The sequence below is a fragment of the Natrix helvetica genome, assembly GCF_964273705.1.
Source record: "Natrix helvetica genome assembly, chromosome: 4".
Classification (NCBI taxonomy): Eukaryota; Metazoa; Chordata; class Lepidosauria; order Squamata; family Natricidae; genus Natrix; species Natrix helvetica.
The window spans coordinates 92,927,753-92,944,385 of NC_138550.1; the positions used below are offsets into that span (position 1 = coordinate 92,927,753).

Consider the following 16,633-nt stretch of genomic DNA (forward strand, 5'->3'; position numbering starts at 1 on the left):
GGAAGAATTGGCTGGCAGCGCTTACAGGAAGTAGGTGAGGTACATGTGGTGCGTGTTAAGCCATCCAGAAGCGGAAGCTCAGCAAAGCAGGTTTCCTTGGCCAAAAGAATAAGCTCTCCCAACAGTGCTCAGTTGCAACATTAGCTAAAGACCATGCCAGATTGATACACAAGAATCTTTGACTGTATAAGGAAGGAGAGAGACATAGCATTTATCCATTTACTGAAGCAATAAGATGCCCCTAAACCAGGAGTAGGAATGGAATGGAATGGAACAGAATACTTTATTGGCCAAGTGTGATTGGTTAAACAAGGAATTTGTCTCCAGTACATAAACTCTCAGTGTACATACAAATAACAAGGTACCATATTTTTCAGAGTATAAGACTTTTTACCTCAAAAAAGAGGCTGAAACTCTGGGTACGTCTTATACATCGAATACAGCATTTTTTGCCTTCCGAAGCCCCACCCCTTCACCAAAATGGCCATACATAGCCTTATGGAGGCTTTCAGAGAGCTGCTGGGGGCTGGGGAGGGTAGAAATGAGCAAAAAATGGGCCATTTTGCCCCCCCCCCCAGCAGCACTCTATAAGCCTCCTAAGGCTATGCATGTCAGGCCTGTAGTTATATTCCATTTTAGGATTTTTGGCCTGCCACACTTTCTATTATCATTATGTTGTTTCATTAGTGTAGTAGTTGGGAGGGGGGAATAGAAAGGAGTAGAATGGTGGAATGTGTTGTTGTCATTCTTTTCTAGAAGCCAAGGTCATCTTTTGTCTCCGCACCTTGACACCTGACCGGAACCAGTGGGATGGAGATGCCAGCGTGGAAGAAGAAGATTGGACCATGTGATGGATTTATGGGTGTGGGCATAAGATCATGAACTTTCAACTGGGTGGAATCCCAGGAAGCTCTTCAGAGTTGGAATTTCACACATGTGCCAACATGTCTGTCTTATTAAATTGGAACTTTAAGGATAGCTCTGCCTTGGACTCTGATTTAATTCTGCATGATTTTTGGAACGCTGACAATGCATTCATTTATTTCGATAAAAAACGGGCCATTTTTGCTCAGTTTACCCCCACCCCCCCACCCCCTCAGGAGCACTCTGCAAGCCCCTCCCCCCAAGGCTATTCATGCCTTTTTTTGAAAAGAAAACAGGCCCATTTTCGTGAAAAACGGGCCATTTTGGGGAGGTTTGCAGAGTGCAAAAACTTTTTTTTTCCTTTTGGAAAGCTCTTTAACTGATTGATGAGAATTACATTGATCAAGTGATGTGCCAGCAGAAACAAGTCCTAGGTGCTGCAGGTTGTCAGTGATTTCCTTCTCCAGCACATGGATAAATACACCTGGAAACATCTACCTCCCTACCTACTCTCTCTCTCTCTCCCTACCTACCTGTGTTTCTCTCTCTCTCTCCCTCTATCCCTCTATCTACCTACCTACTCTCTCACGCTCTCTCCTACCTATCTACTGTATTTCTCTCTCTATTTCTCTTTCCATCGCTCTGCCTACCAACCTACCTACTCTTTCTCTCTCTATCTCTTTCTATTTCTCTCTCTCTATCCCTCTACTTACCTACACCCTCTCTCTCTCCTTACCTACCTACTGTATTTCTTTATCTCTCTATCTCTCTCTATTTCTCTCTATCTATCCCTTTATCTACCTACCTACCTAACTACTCTCTTTCCCTACCTACCTACTGTATTTCTCTCTCTTTCTCTCCCTCTCTATTCCTCTATCTACCTACCTACTTTTTAAAAAAAATTGCCTCTTCAAAACCTTGGTGCGTCTTATACTCCGGTGCGTCTTATACTCCGGTGCGTCTTATACTCCGAAAAATATGGGTAATATGATCAGTGTACATTCAAACATACAAACAAGATAATATAATCATAAGATACTAATAGGATAAAAGGTAAAGGTTCCCCCGCATATGCATGCTAGCCATTTCCGGCTCTAGGGGCGGTGCTCATATCTGTTTCTAAGCCGAAGAGCCAGCGCTGTCCGAAGATGTCTCCATATCATGTGGCCAGCATGACTAAATGCTGAAGGTGCATGGAGCGCTGTTACATTCCCACCAAAGTGGTCCCTATTTTTCTACTTGCATTTTTAATACGCTTTCGAACTGCTAGGTTGGCAGAAGCTGAAACAAGTAACAGGAGCTCACTTCGTTACACGGTGCTAGGGATTCGAACCACTGAACTGCCAACCTTCTGATCGACCAGCTCAGTGTCTTAGCCACTGAGCCACCGCATCCCTCAATAGGATACGGTAATTATAATAGGATATTGTAATTATAATAGGATAAGGTAATATTGATTAATATAATCAATAGGATAAGGTAGTAGAAAAGATGAGAACAATAATAATAATAATACAGCCATAGACTACATGAGTAAATATTCTTAGACATAAGACAGACCTAACAGTACTGCGGGAACCAGGTATTTTCAGAATTAGGATATAGCCAGTATATCCAGGAGTAACATCTAGAAAATTATAACAAATGAAATATCAGTATAAACCAATTTCTCCTGAACAGACTAATGATTTAACTTTGGATAGTACAATGGGGTACACACAAAGTTCCTATTTTGTTCCACCTAAAATGAAAACTTCTTTATAAGCAATTCAATGGAAGAAAGAACTAATGCTGTAAGTTGCATGTGCTAATATATTACACTGCAAACATTATAATGCATGCCCATTATACATACACATAAAAACATGTAAATATATACGGTACATTTAAAGCTGATTTGCTGCTTTAATTAGGTACTTATTAGCATCAAGCTCAACAAACTGAAAACATTACAAACTGTGAGCTACAAAACATTTTACAGGTTTTGACTAGTTCCTTGAATTAATTTTCATTAAGCATTTCTCAGTTTTTCAAAGTAAGTTAATTGATGGGCCAATGGATTTGGGAGAGTTGTCAATAGGAACGTTTATGCAAATGTGCGGCTTCTCCCAAGTTAGATGAAATCAACTCAGTTTTTAGTTCATAGGGATGGGAGGTGAAAGCACTGGGGCATTTTGGATACTGTGTTCAAATCAGGTCAACCACTCTCAGTATAACTGCCTTTAACAATTGTGATATATTTGAAAGGTGAAGAAGATGGGACTCTACACAGACCAAAAGGGCAGAATTTGTATCAGGTGAGCTTACACAGCATGTGAATGACTTCAAGGAAGGCATAACAAAGTATGCAAAGACATAGTTTTTCACAATGAAAGATGGCTCCACAAACACCAGAGAAGCCCCTTAAGAACTGAATAAGGCAACAATTGTCTATAAAACAATATCAGGAAGTGTGAGAAAGACTGCCAAGATGGTACAAGCCATACATTGGTTGGTATGCTGTAAATAAATGTATGGCAAGTGTAGCCAATCACACAGAACAATATACCATGCATAAAGGGTCTTCCAAACATAACCTGGCCAGCTTTTAAGATAGTAGTTATGCACATATACATGAATGAGAGGTGCTTTTAGTTCCAAGAACAATTAAGGTTGCAATTGCATTTGTTTGGCCAGTTGCCTTTTGAACAGCATCTTTGGAACAATCATTTAGGACAATTGAGAATCTCCATAGACACAAGACACGGGGATGATCTCCAGCTTGAATGGCTTTAAAAGAGGCGTGTATAAATTCATTTGGACAAGTCTATCAATGAGCATTAATACTGAAGAATCAATGTTACTTCCATGGCTCCAAATACCAGTTGCAAAGCAACCATGGGGAAAGAGTAATAAGCTTCCATCTCCTGTTTGTGAATATTCAAGAGGCAATTTGTTGGTCGCTGTGGTAATTCTGTTAAAGATAAAAGGTATGGGAAATCTCCATCCTTCTAGATACTACTGAACTATTACTTCCCACTTCCATGAATATGCTTGGCCTACCCATGTTTTGTGAACCTAAGTACTATAGTCCAGGTTTTACAATTAGTGAAAGAAGTCACCAATCGCGGTCTAGCCAATACAGAAAGAAAAAAATAAATTGTTTTTACTGTAGATTTACTGATTTTAAAGCTCAGTTGTGTTCCGACCAAAATCCCCCACAGATTCAGAATCTAACACTAGCCCACACCCTAAAAAGTGGCCATCATACCAAATATTTTTCTGTCTTCCCAGATTACATTAGAATCATGCCTACCATCTGAAAAAAATAACTATTTAAAAGACCTTCCCTTCTTGAACTCTACAAGCATGCTTCTCTTAACTAGCCATTGCCAAAACTTTCCTCCACAAAGCCTGCTTCCATTTTTTCCTCTTTCCAAAGAAGTTTTCCATCACAATCTATGTACCTAGTCTTCAATGGATTGTTTTATCTTACACCCACACACTCCTGCTGGTACCTCTTTCTTATTCATGAATTGTGCCTTTTCTGATATATAGTAAACAAGGGCATGCTTCTCCAAATATTGAAAATTTAAAAAAAGTTATTTACATTTCGCTTGCAGTAAAAAGAACTTAGTGTAAAAACGGTGACTAAAAATAAATGAAAACATTTCCCACTAAGTTGTCTCTCAACATGTTTCCATTTCACTCAAAAAGAATTTTTATTTTAAAATGTACATTCCTGACAGAATTTAAACTCCCAAAATGAAACAACCACCATAGACAGATTTCTTTCCAGAAATGGAGTATAGGTAGTCCTCAACTTACAACCACAATTGAGCCCAAAATTTGCACTGCTGGGGAAGACAGTTGTTAAGTGAGTTTTGTTCCATGTTACAACCTTTCTTGACACAGCTCTTAAGTGAATGACGGAAGCTGTAAAGTTGGTAACATGGCTGTTAAGTGAATCCAGCTTTCCCAATGACTTTGCTTGTCAGAAGATTGCAAAAGAATGGTTGATCACGTGACCCCAGGATGGAACACTTGCCGATTGCCAAGTATCTGAATTTTGATCACATGACCACAGGGCTGCTGCAACAGTCATAAGTGAAAAACAGCTATGTCACTGTTTTCAGTGCTGCTGTAACTTTGAACAGTCACTAAACAAATGGTGCAATTTTTTTTAAACAAAATTTTATTGGTTTTTTTAAAAAAAATATTCAAGGAAAGGGGTAATGGATGAAGTACAAATTTTGACAGTTACATTATGCAGGAAATGGCCCTCCCCCCCCATTCTCATAACTTTCATTTACTAATACATTAGTTTGTTATTACTTAATACTATTTTGTCAGCATATAAACTTTTATCTTAAACTAGTTTCAATCATTTTATATCACACAGATTTTCAAGTTCATTTTTGTGATCTGAGTTTTCTCAATGTTGCCTCTTCTCCCCCCCCCCCCCCCGGGCAGAGCTCTGGCACCTCCCGTGTCCTGTATGTTCGGTGTAGTATCATCAGGTTTATCTAGGCGGACTTTATTTTTTTCCATGAAGGCCTCAGCCTCAGTGGTTGTGTTGATTCTAACTCTCATGTCCTCCCAGAGTATTAGCATACCTTCTGGCAGCAGCCATCTAAACCACACCCCTTTCTGGTATAATTTATTCGCTAAGAGCGAATATTTTTTTCTTTTATCTCTAACTTTCTTTGGGATCTGTTTCAGAATGGCTATTTCTCTATCCTTGTATTTTAATGTTTGCCCCCTTTGAGCACTCAGAATCTCATCTCTTGTGGTCTTTCTAAGAAATTTGATGTGTACCTCCCTTGGAACATTGCGTGTTCTAGCATATGTTGAGTTTACTCTATAAACCAGGTCCATGTCCCACCCCATCTGTTGTCTGTCTTTTTTTAATAAATTCAGCCAATAAATCTGCCATAATATCCCTCAAACCTGCTTGACTGTTGCAAAAAAAAAATACCCTGAACAGTTGCTGTAAAGTGGTAGTTACAAAAAATACCAAGTCATCATTCATCTGTTGCACTGAAAAAAATGTTCTCTTACATGATAGGATAGCATGCTAAATAATTTTGCAACTATGAGGTTTTTTTTCCTGAAGGCTGCAATCAGCTAAGAAAACCAGCAGAGTGAAAGAGATCTTTGGTAGCAAAAAACAAAAGCCCCACACCAATCAGCCCTCCAAGTGTTCACCGCAAGGCTTTGCTCCCTCTATAGAAGAGAAGAAGAAACAAACGACCCGTGTACTATCTTCAGTCTAGGATACTAAACTGAAATCAGTCAAGATCAATCCATTAGGCATTTTAAGGTGGATTTCATAGAATGATTAACCTTTACTGGGTCATATTCCATAAATTCAGGGCAATTATTATGAGCTGTTGTACCACCTTTCCCCTTTAAGGACAACAGCTGGAAAGTTGGCTGGAGCCCAGAAGGTGGGCTGAGGCAACAATTCCTGCCAATCAGAAAACAGATTTCCCCCAAACCCTGCAAAGCTTCAGTATTAAATGTCTGTTTTCCAATTTAGCTTGCACTATAGATGAGCTAGAAAGAAAACAGCTCAGACACACTATGCCATAAGAACCCAGGGGACTAGAGCTTTTTTTCGAGGGATGCAAAGACCTCAGGCTGCTTTAAATCAAATTTTAGCCCCAATGACTCTTTACCCAGTAAAAGCAGCAGTCATCGCCAGTGCAATTTTGCAGCCTAATACAAACCTATGTAAAATAATTGAGTGCAGACACTGTTCCAAAGATATGATTGAAATTGACTTGCTTTAAAATCTGCACTACTAGCAGGTTTGGAGTCTTCAAACTGGCCAAGCGTGCCACAAAAATGAGAGAGAGCAATTGTTTTTTTTTTTAAAAAACCGTTACTGTAATTTTATCCCTTTTTTGCAGACCTCAGGGGGCAGCAGCAACTGCTCCTTTGACCCATACAGGAATGGTTTGCAACAATGCTTATCAAAGACTAAGGGCTCACATGTTGCATTGGCACAGAGGCTATTCCCAAGCCTCCTCTTCATTTCTCTGATTTCTTACAATTCCTAAGAATTAAACTTGTCACTCTTTCACAGCTTCCTCGCTCTTCTCACTTTTGTGCTTGCTGGTTGCTGCATCAGTCCCCTGGGACTGCATTTCTACTTTAGAAGTATGACAGTCAGACAGGTCCTCGAAAATTCCTAAACAGATATTTGCCATTATGAAATTTTGTCCCGTTTCTACATGTTCATTCCTCCACACTTATTAGAGCTCCACAAAATGCCATCCTGTCTTCAGTCCTGGAGACAGATCAACATCAAGGCAGATTATTTGAAAAAAAGCAGCTCTGCAGTAAAGCCACAGCATCTAATTCTTGGACATCATTCATCCCTTAAAATCACGTTTACATAATTCAGAGGCTTTTATCAGGAAATTGTGAGCATTCTGCTTTATACTGTCGCTCTTGGGCATAAAACTCTCAGAGTAAACAAAATCCACCCAATAATATTCATAGAAAATTAATATCAATGCAGCACTTCCAATGCTGGAACAAAACGGATCTCTGACTGGAAGGATTTTTTTTGCAGTCTGAAGAGATGCATCTGCACTAAACTAACTAACAAACAAACAAACAAAAATCTCCAAGCTCACATCTAGCTTTTCAGTAATTGAAATAGCCTACGGTACACTTTTACACAGAAACTAAACTAATTTAACTCCATGGCAATCACTAAATGAAGTGTGGTAGGTTTTAGAGCACAAGCAGCCATAGGTGTGACAAAACTGGTCAAAATTGGACCCTGGATGGTCTTCTAAGTTGTTATATGTCTCAATACTTTGCAAGCACATTACTGTATTTCAGTAGCATGAATACATTGTATTGATGATACATGATACAATACACTGTATCATGGTCCTCTTAACTGGAGAAGGGCTGGGAAATTGCTGGAAGGATACTAATATGTCATCACAGAAATACCAAGGCGCAAAGCTCAGTGCATTTTGGGCTGGTGATTTTAATTATTTAAAATCACAACCTTCTAAAATATAGTGAAGTCCAAGACAGACAAAGATGATGGCAAACCTTAATCATTACATAAAGCAACAAATGCAAAACAGGCAAAGTCCTAACAGAATAAAAATAAGTTAGTGAATGAAAGCTAGATATAACAGCTTTCATGTTCTATAGGGCAAAGTTCTACAATGCTGTTGCAAACACTGAAAGAGCCTTTTATCTTGTTGTAGACTACTTATTTTTATTTATAAGATCTCTCAATCTGTAGAATTTTGGGCAGTGGACCACAATTACAACATACTATGAAATGAAAAAAGTCAAAAGAAATAATAAACCACCCATGATAGCCACCCAAATTAAAGAACTGAAGGAGCTAATATAACTTACTTCTAAAAACTGAGGCGAGTTGGTTGAAACTTACAGGACCAATGTTAATAAATGTTTTCTGACAAATAGCAACTCTGTCTTGTAAGGATTTAATTCATACAACCTCTATGCACCGATTCAGAACTTCCACAACATTTCTGGTCTGGTCTGAGTGGCTATGTATAACCTCATCCAACAGACCAATGATCTCCTCCAGCAGTTTCATACCGATGTTCAATAATAGAGGAAAAAGTACCAAGCTCTGGGCTTCCAAGAGCTCAATCACACACCCCTCCAACCACCAACTAAATCAACTGCTTTGGTAGAAACAAAACTATCACTTAATGATGACCTCAATTTCCAACCTGTTTAAGCCATCCAGAAGAATACTATGGAAAATGATCCCAAAGAGGTCTAAGCAAATCAAGAGGAACATATTTTCTACCTCTACTCTGGGGTGAGTGAGAGATTCTCCAGGAATCAAGTACTGCAGCCCCCCCCTCCCCAAATTTCACTCACTCTCTTATGTTGTTACTGATGACATTTGCTTGATTTTTCCTATTTACTCGGCTCTTTTTCCTTCACTTATATTTCTTTCCTTCACTCACTCACTCACCCATTCTTGCTCTATTGCTTGATCCATTGGTCTCTTAGCCCATCACCTGACCATTGATGTCACTTGCTCTATTGCCCAGTCCATATCTATCACACGCTCCTACTCTATTTTTCAACACTCCTTTCCTATTTTCCTTGCCTTGTCTCTCTTGCATACTTGCTCGATCACTTTTGCTTGGCTGCCTTTCATTTGCCCTTCTTTGTCTCACTCATCCCCTTTAACAGACTGTACCTGAAGGAATATTGTCAACAGAAATATAATTTGTCTCTAGTAAGTTTAAAACCATCTGAAGTGTTGCATTTGAACCTTCTGCTTGCCCAGTTCGATGTAGCTTAAGCCTCCGTTTAAAATCCCATTTAAAGGGTAACGTCTTAATCTGTGTTTAAGAAAGAAAGAAAGAAAGAAAGAAAGAAAGAAAGAAAGAAAGAAAGAAAGAAAAAAGGGAGGGAGGAATGGAAAGAAAGGAAGGAAGGAAGAAAGAAAGAAAGAAAGAAAGAGGGAGGGAGGAATGGAAAGGAAGGAAGGAAGGAAGGAAGGAAGGAAGGAAGGAAGGAAGAAAGAAAGAAAGAAAGAAAGAAAGAAAGAAAGAAGAAAGGGAAGGAGGAATGGAAAGAAAGGAAGGAAGGAAGGAAGGAAGGAAGGAAGGAAGAAAGAAAGAAAGAAAGAAAGAAAGAAAGAAAAGGGAAGGAGGGAGGAATGGAAAGAAAGACTGAAAAAAAGAAAAAAGAAAGAAAAAAGGGAGGGGGAATGAAAAGAAAGAAAGAAGAAAAGAGAGGGAGGAATGGAAAGAAAGAAAGAAAGAAACGGAGTGAGGAATAGAAAGAAAGAAAGAAAGAAAGAAAGAAAGAAAGAAAGAAAGAAAGAAAGAAAGAAAGAAAACTGGGGGGGGGGAACGGAAAGTAAAAAAAGTAAACTTAATAAAGTGAAACTCATGTAAGCCACAAACTGCTGCTGGATCAGGCAGGGAGGTTGTTTTATCCTCGAAAATCCCAGCCTGGCTGATCTTATCCCAAACCAAGATTGGCAGATTAATCACTATGCTTTAATTATGTTCAATTTGTAATAATGAAAATACATCCTGCATATCAGATATTTACATTGCAATTCATAACAGTAACAAAATTACAGTTATGAAGTAGCAACGAAAATAATTTTATGGTTGGGGGTCACAACAACATGAGGAACTGTATTAAAGGGTCGCGGCATTGGAAAGGTTGAGAACCACTGCTCTAAGGGAAGTTATTTTTACTTTCTGAGCCTGTTCTGTATATTTTAATGAAACAGAGCAATTTTTGAACTCAATTCAGTGTGGTCACACACAACTTTTCTAACCATTCCTAACACAAAGTCTGTTTATTCTTATATGAATTCTTATTATGACATACAAATGCAGTCTGGCATAATATCGGCATCTAGACAAACTATAAATTACAGTTTAAGTTGGCTTGTTTTCACAATCTGTGAGATCCTTTTTCATTTTAAATTACTTATATGTTGTTTAGGGCTACAAGTCTTGATTGCTTTCTGGCCACACCATAAAAAGAGGGGAAAGAATGGTACAGGCACCCATATGAAACTAAGCCATGATTTAGCATTATGTGCAAAACTTCATAATTTAATAAATGAAAATATGTTCTCACTAAATCTTGCACATATACTGTATATCCTGAAAAAAGTTTGTTCCTGTTTTCTTCCAGGCACTGACGAGAACCTAATCTTTATTAGCTTTAGGGAGCTTGCTAACTTATTTATCTTGATATCCTTTAATCCTATTAAAGTTCATTTTATTAACTTGAAATGGAAGAACTGCACAAGACTTAAGGACAAAACACAGATCAGGTATTAACTTCATCAGAATTAGCAAGCCATTTATACATTACATGAATACATTTTATGAAAGAGTTCTGTGGACCACTTCCAAATAAAGGCGTGTCCAGAAACATAGATACAACAAATCTAAATCAAATAGTTGACTTTTGTTGGCATGATAAAAAAAAATTGGAAACGTTCACAACATTCTAAGAATGTTAACATGAACAAAGTGTTTTTTTTTCTAAATATGGGGCTCATGCACCAATGTCTCACACTCTATTTTTATGAGCGTACAGCTAGTAATCAGTGTAATTTTCTTCCAGCATTACCCAAATAAATTCCCATTTTAAGTCATTTTCCAATGAACCACAAAGATTTCTTAGGTGAGCCTTTTGCATTTTAATAGTAGCTGGGTAAGAGCAATGTTTGATAGATTGTACCCAAAGTTTTTTCTCTTCCGGCTTTACTTGACAGCTGTAGAAATGTCACCTTGGAAAAGCAGCAGCTGTTACAAATTATCCACTTAGCTGAGCAATCCCCTGAGTTTTTTTAAAAAAAATATTGTAAATGAAGGCACAAGACAGGAGGGGAGTTCCCCCCCCTTTTTTTGTTGCTCTTTTGTTTCATATTAGTCCATGTTCTAGAGAGAGTGTTAAGAATAGTCTTATAAACAAGTTTCAAAACATTCTCTTCTTAGAAAGGTTCTCATTGCACAACAATAATTAAAGGAACCAAAACAAAGTCACCCTATATATTTATATATATCCTCAATGACAAACTCAACACTTAAATGAAATCAGTGACAGATTTGATCACAATCCCTCAAAGTAAAATGTTATTTTACATTCTCTCAAGGTTCTCCCGGCAAGCCTATTACCTCAGCCGGAGTTTAAACGGGGGGGGGGGGGGGGGGGGGGGGGGGGGAGGAGAAGACTAGCATATAGGTGGCATATTTGAAGGAAAAAACAACAACAAATTTTACAGAATACCATTTTTTGTTTAATGACCAAAATTCTGTCACGCAGAAGTGTCACTTTCAAAGAGGACGAGGACAAAATAAGACACCATGGTTTGTAGATTCAATGATAACAGAAATTTATGAGTGAAAAGACCTTAACAGCTTAATAGACAATGAAAAGACTATCATCTATCTATCTATCTATCTATCTATCTATCTATCTATCATCTATCTATCTATCTGTGTGTGTGTGTGTATCTGTATCTATATCTATCTATCTATCTATCTATCTATACACACAGACATACACACACAAATATCCTTTGCCACAAATTAATCAAACACATCCCTTATGTTCTCCACCTCCACAACCTCAACAACTGTAAACCAGTGTGTCATATATTTTATCAGTTTTCAAAAAATTTCCAAATGGTGAATAGCTTCCAAAGTCACTGAATTGCATATTAAATATTGCAGCCATTGTGAACACTTGACATTTTATCCCTACTTGTTTTGCTAATCATCTGGTTTTTTAAAAACAGTCTGTAGTAGTAACCAACCAAAATTGGTTGCTATAAACAGATGAATCATGGTACAAAAGATGCTTGTTCTTAGTTATTGTCCGCAAATTATTTTCAAAAATAATTTCAAAAATTATTCTTCAAAAATTTTCCTCAAAAATTATAGCAGTCCACATTGTTCTCCAAATGATCAAACATCTACCTCCGTAGGCAGGGATTTAAAATGAACAACCAACCAGTTTCTGCTTCAGTTTCATTTGCTTTTGTACCAGTATGTAAATCAACTCCAGGGCTTAGCACCTCTCACTTAAAAAAAAAAATCAAAGCTATGCAACCACAAACAGAAAACAGAGTTCAACAAAGTGGCCATGCACAGAAAATGCTCCAGCAACAGCAGCTTTCACACAGCAACAGATATTGAACGTGTTTTGGGTGGCATTACCTGAATCTCTCATTGTGTCTCATCCATCCCTTTCTGACTGATATCGAGCAGGAAACATTCAGCTGCTTGCAGGCAGGAGGCGACAAGCATGAAGCACAGTTGTGACAGAGCTTTGTTCTGCCTGCAGTGTATTACAGGAAGCCAGGGTTAGACAGCAGCAGCAGCAGCAGCAACCAACAAATTGGGCAATCTGAGTGGCCTTTTCAGCCAGGATATGCCCATATTTGGGAGCTAGAGAGGCACAGGAATGAGGAATATTCTCTTGTTTATAAGGATACCTCAATCTCCCTTGCCAGCAGTCCCAGGAACAGGCAAGCTATGGGTATTACAGATGATGTGGCCAGAATATAGTTACTTGTCTACATGCATGCATATAAATATTGTCCTGGGCCAACTTGCATAATCAGATGTTCTGCAATCATCATCACTCTCTAGCAACCCAAGCTACGTTGTCCCTTTAAAAAAAAGATGCAAAGGGGGGTGGGGGGTGTTTGAGGTTTCTGAAACAAAAGCCCCGTCCCTCCCATAAGGGACAAACATATAATGTTCCCCCTTTTGGGTTGACCCGCAATGCTCAGTCACCCCAGGCTCCCTGTTCTTTTGCCTTGCCCTTGCAGTGATCACTTCAGCCTGTCAAGCAGGATGGGCCAAACCAAAAAGACCTAGACATCTGTCTCTTCTCTTCCTATCTCCTCCTCCAGAAGAAGGGGGGGAGGGAATTCTGGCTGGAGATAGAAAAGAGAAACAGACAGCCTCCCCAGCCTGCCCCCACCCCAAGCTGCAGCTGGGTCTTTTATAGGCAGCTTGCTTGCTTTCCTTTCCTCCCCCCCCCCCCCCAAAAAAAGCAAAAGCTTTTTCAAAAAGGGGGAAGAGATGCTTTAGTGTCTTCCCTATCTGGCTAAGAGAAGTGAAGAGAAAGGTTATCTTTTCATAGCTCTTGGCCGCAACCAAGGCTTACGCAGAAATACAAAGCTTTTCTCCGCACCAAGTCCTTTCCCCGAGACCCCGCTGGGTAGTAAGTAATTCAGACCTCCCCCCGCCCACCCTAGTTTATAGACTCCTGCAAGCTTCATCAGCGTCCCTTTTATTCAATCGGCTGCATTTTAGCATTCCCCCCCCCCTCCAGCCTATGAAATAATAAACCTGGACTACACAAATTAGGATGAGTTTCCCTATTAAAAATAAAAATATGATGATGATGACGACGACGACCGATTCCCCTACCACGCATATTTGCAAAATCCTCCAGGGCATTCTTATCAGAAGTGAGTCCTTTAAACTTAAAAGACCTTCCAAACCGCTTCCTTGACGCGCGTGCAACAGTTTGAACTGCAGAGGCGAAAGGGTTAAACCTGGGGGGGGGGAGGCCGGTGTGCAGAAAGAGTTCAAGACGCCACACTGTTGTCCCAGCATTACAGCCTATCTATCTATCATCTATCTATCTATCTATCTATCAATCATATGTCTATCTATCATCTATCTATCTATCTATCTATCTATCTATCTATCTATCTATCTATCTATCATCTATCTATCTATCTATCTATCTATCTAATCTATCTATCTATCTATCTATCTATCTATCTATCTAATCTATCTATCTATCTATCTATCACACAAACAAGACTCAGCGCGTGTGCGCAGACAGACGGCTCCCCGGGTGCGCCTGCCTGCCTGTCTGTGGAAATATTTCATCTGAGGTTAATTTCCCTCGCGCCCCACATAGAGCGGGTGCCCCACCACCATCACGCGCGCGCTATCCCGCAACCCTGAGAGCCGAAACCAGCTCGGTGGGGAGAGGCGGCTTGCGGTCTTTTATTTATTTATTTAAAGAGAAATAAATAAGCCCGGCACGTTTTGCTTACATGGCTCCTCCCCATCCTCGCAGCCTGCAGCCTTGCGCGCCTTCCCTGCTCCACTGTCGGCGGCTAATTGAACACCAAAGCGGTGGGTGGCTGGGTAGCAGGCGGGGGTGGAGAATGAGCTCCAAATGTGAAGACGAGCCACGGGGAGGCGTGGCGGGAAAGCTCCGCCCCTTCGGTGCCCCAGCTCCGCCCCATTGAGGAGAGGGGCTTTGTGTGTGGTGGTGCTTGGGTTTTTTTGCACCTCTCGAGTGTACCAAAATCCCTCTTCTTGTTCCTCTCCTCGCCGAATTCCCCTTTGCGGTCGACGCGTTTGCAAAACCGAGGCCGGCGACGCGGTCGCTGCATGCAAAACGCCGGCGTTAACCGAGCGAAGCAGGCGGGAATGTCAAAGCGTCTCGGAAGTGTCGGCTTCACACGACCTACACATGGTGGTTTATAGCATATGGTGGTTTATTTCTTCAGATGCGTGGGGTTATTCTGGGTTATCCTCAGTGCGCGCACGCGCCCCGCTCAGGTAGGGGTGGGGGGGGTGAGACTGCTCCAGGAAAAAAACAAGCTTTTGATACTAAAAACAACAACAACAACTATAACTCTGTATTTTTCCAAGGAATATATTAGATTCGATCCGGGCCTAAGAGAGGAGCCTGGGAGATCCACCGGGAAATTAATGTCGCGATTCAATTGGATTCCATCTCCCAAATGCTTAAGCTGGGTTTTGCTGTTTCTTGTCCTGTTTGACGTGCCTTTTTACTGCTCGCCTGTCAGCTAGAAATTCAACAGGTGATTTTTTTATTTATTTTTTACTGCAGAAGTAAATTGTAAAGCTGCATTCGGTGCTAGAGCAGGAAAAATTAATAAAAAATAAAAATACTAGCCGGCATTGTCTCCTGGGTATTTTTTGTCTTGAGTGTTTTTCAGTGCTGGCTGAGTTGCAGTAAAGTTTATTGTAGTACCAGCGTCCTTGCTCACCCTTCACGGAATTCTCTGAAAGTCACATACTTCTTATTTCCAGCTGGTTCCTGGCTTGAACTGATTTCTTGCTGTTTTCCTTTTAATCCCTAATTATCTGTATTTGCAACAAGAAATGCAACAAGAGCCATTGATCTTCATTATCTCCATTCTAAAAAAAAAGCTGCTTCCTTTTGAATTTCAGATAGCTTACACACCATCAGGGTATATAAAGGATCTCCTCGGCCCTGCCAGAACCATTCCAGCAGCCTGGAAATTCTCACTAATTGACGCATCATTTAATTTTAAACATAACTAGGTCCCTGAAAATCTCTCATTATATCTGTGCCTTAAATTAAGCAAAGCACAATGCTTAATATCCAGAAAAATATATCCATTATTTAACTGTTTCAAATAACTTTTTCAATTGCTGTTTTGAAATAGTAAATTATGCAAGTGTATTAAAATTATATTTACAATTGTTAAATATGCAATTGTTTTTGATGCTAGCAGAAGATGCTATGCACATCTGTGTGGGAAAGTAAGACTCACTATCTTCAGTAGGACGTATTCTATGTATATACAGAGGGTTCAGAGGGAGAGAGACCAAGCAGACATAGTAGGGAACATAAAATCAGATTGGATTTGTTTACATGAATGAGGAAAAATAGCAGGACACCTGGAAAGATAACAGTTGCATCAAACCATATGAAAGAGGCAACAGATATTGACGTACATAGACTGGAAATTAAGAAAAAAGGTACAGAGATTAAAACAATTGCATTGGTGCCCTGATACTACACATACTTTGTAAATATGTTAGTACACCTATTTCAGAAAATAATATGAGAGATGGTTCACTTGACATAATAATGGGTTTTGCTTGCATTGGTCCATACTGATGTGATGCGTGCTTGCAGTGACTTCAGCGGGCCTGTTTGAGTCATTTATCATAGTTCACTCTGAGCTCATATCTGATTTGTGTCCTTGTCTAATCCACGTGATAAATTGCCTCTAAGTTTATAACCCCCTTATTGCTGTACAGCAGAGTTTCCAGAAAATTTCATATACAGGCCATAGCATAAAAAATAACCTTGGATTGCATTTGCTATTTTCTTCATAAAGATAAGGATAGGCAACTTTTTGATTCCCAAGATTAACATAGACTAGGGATGGGTGCTCAGTTGGTAAGTGACAAAGTGTGGACCAACCTCATAGTTAACTCCTGCATATACTTTTACAGCCTTCCAC

At 39.6% G+C, this 16,633-nt stretch overlaps 1 protein-coding gene across 2 annotated transcripts in view; it reads right to left on the minus strand.

The window, feature by feature from the left end:
• RNF152 (ring finger protein 152) overlaps positions 1-15,126 on the minus strand; it is a 50,017-nt gene extending 34,891 nt beyond the window's left edge. The window contains exons 1-2 of one of the 2 annotated variants that reach the window (XM_081949946.1): positions 14,435-15,126; positions 12,570-12,690 (exon numbers count right to left, since the gene is read on the minus strand). The gene's annotated coding sequence lies outside the window, so the exon portion shown is untranslated. The remainder of the gene's footprint in view (positions 1-12,569; positions 12,691-14,434) is intronic. The other variant, XM_081949947.1, reaches the window with a different exon arrangement.
• Between the last annotated feature and the right edge of the window lie 1,507 nt (positions 15,127-16,633).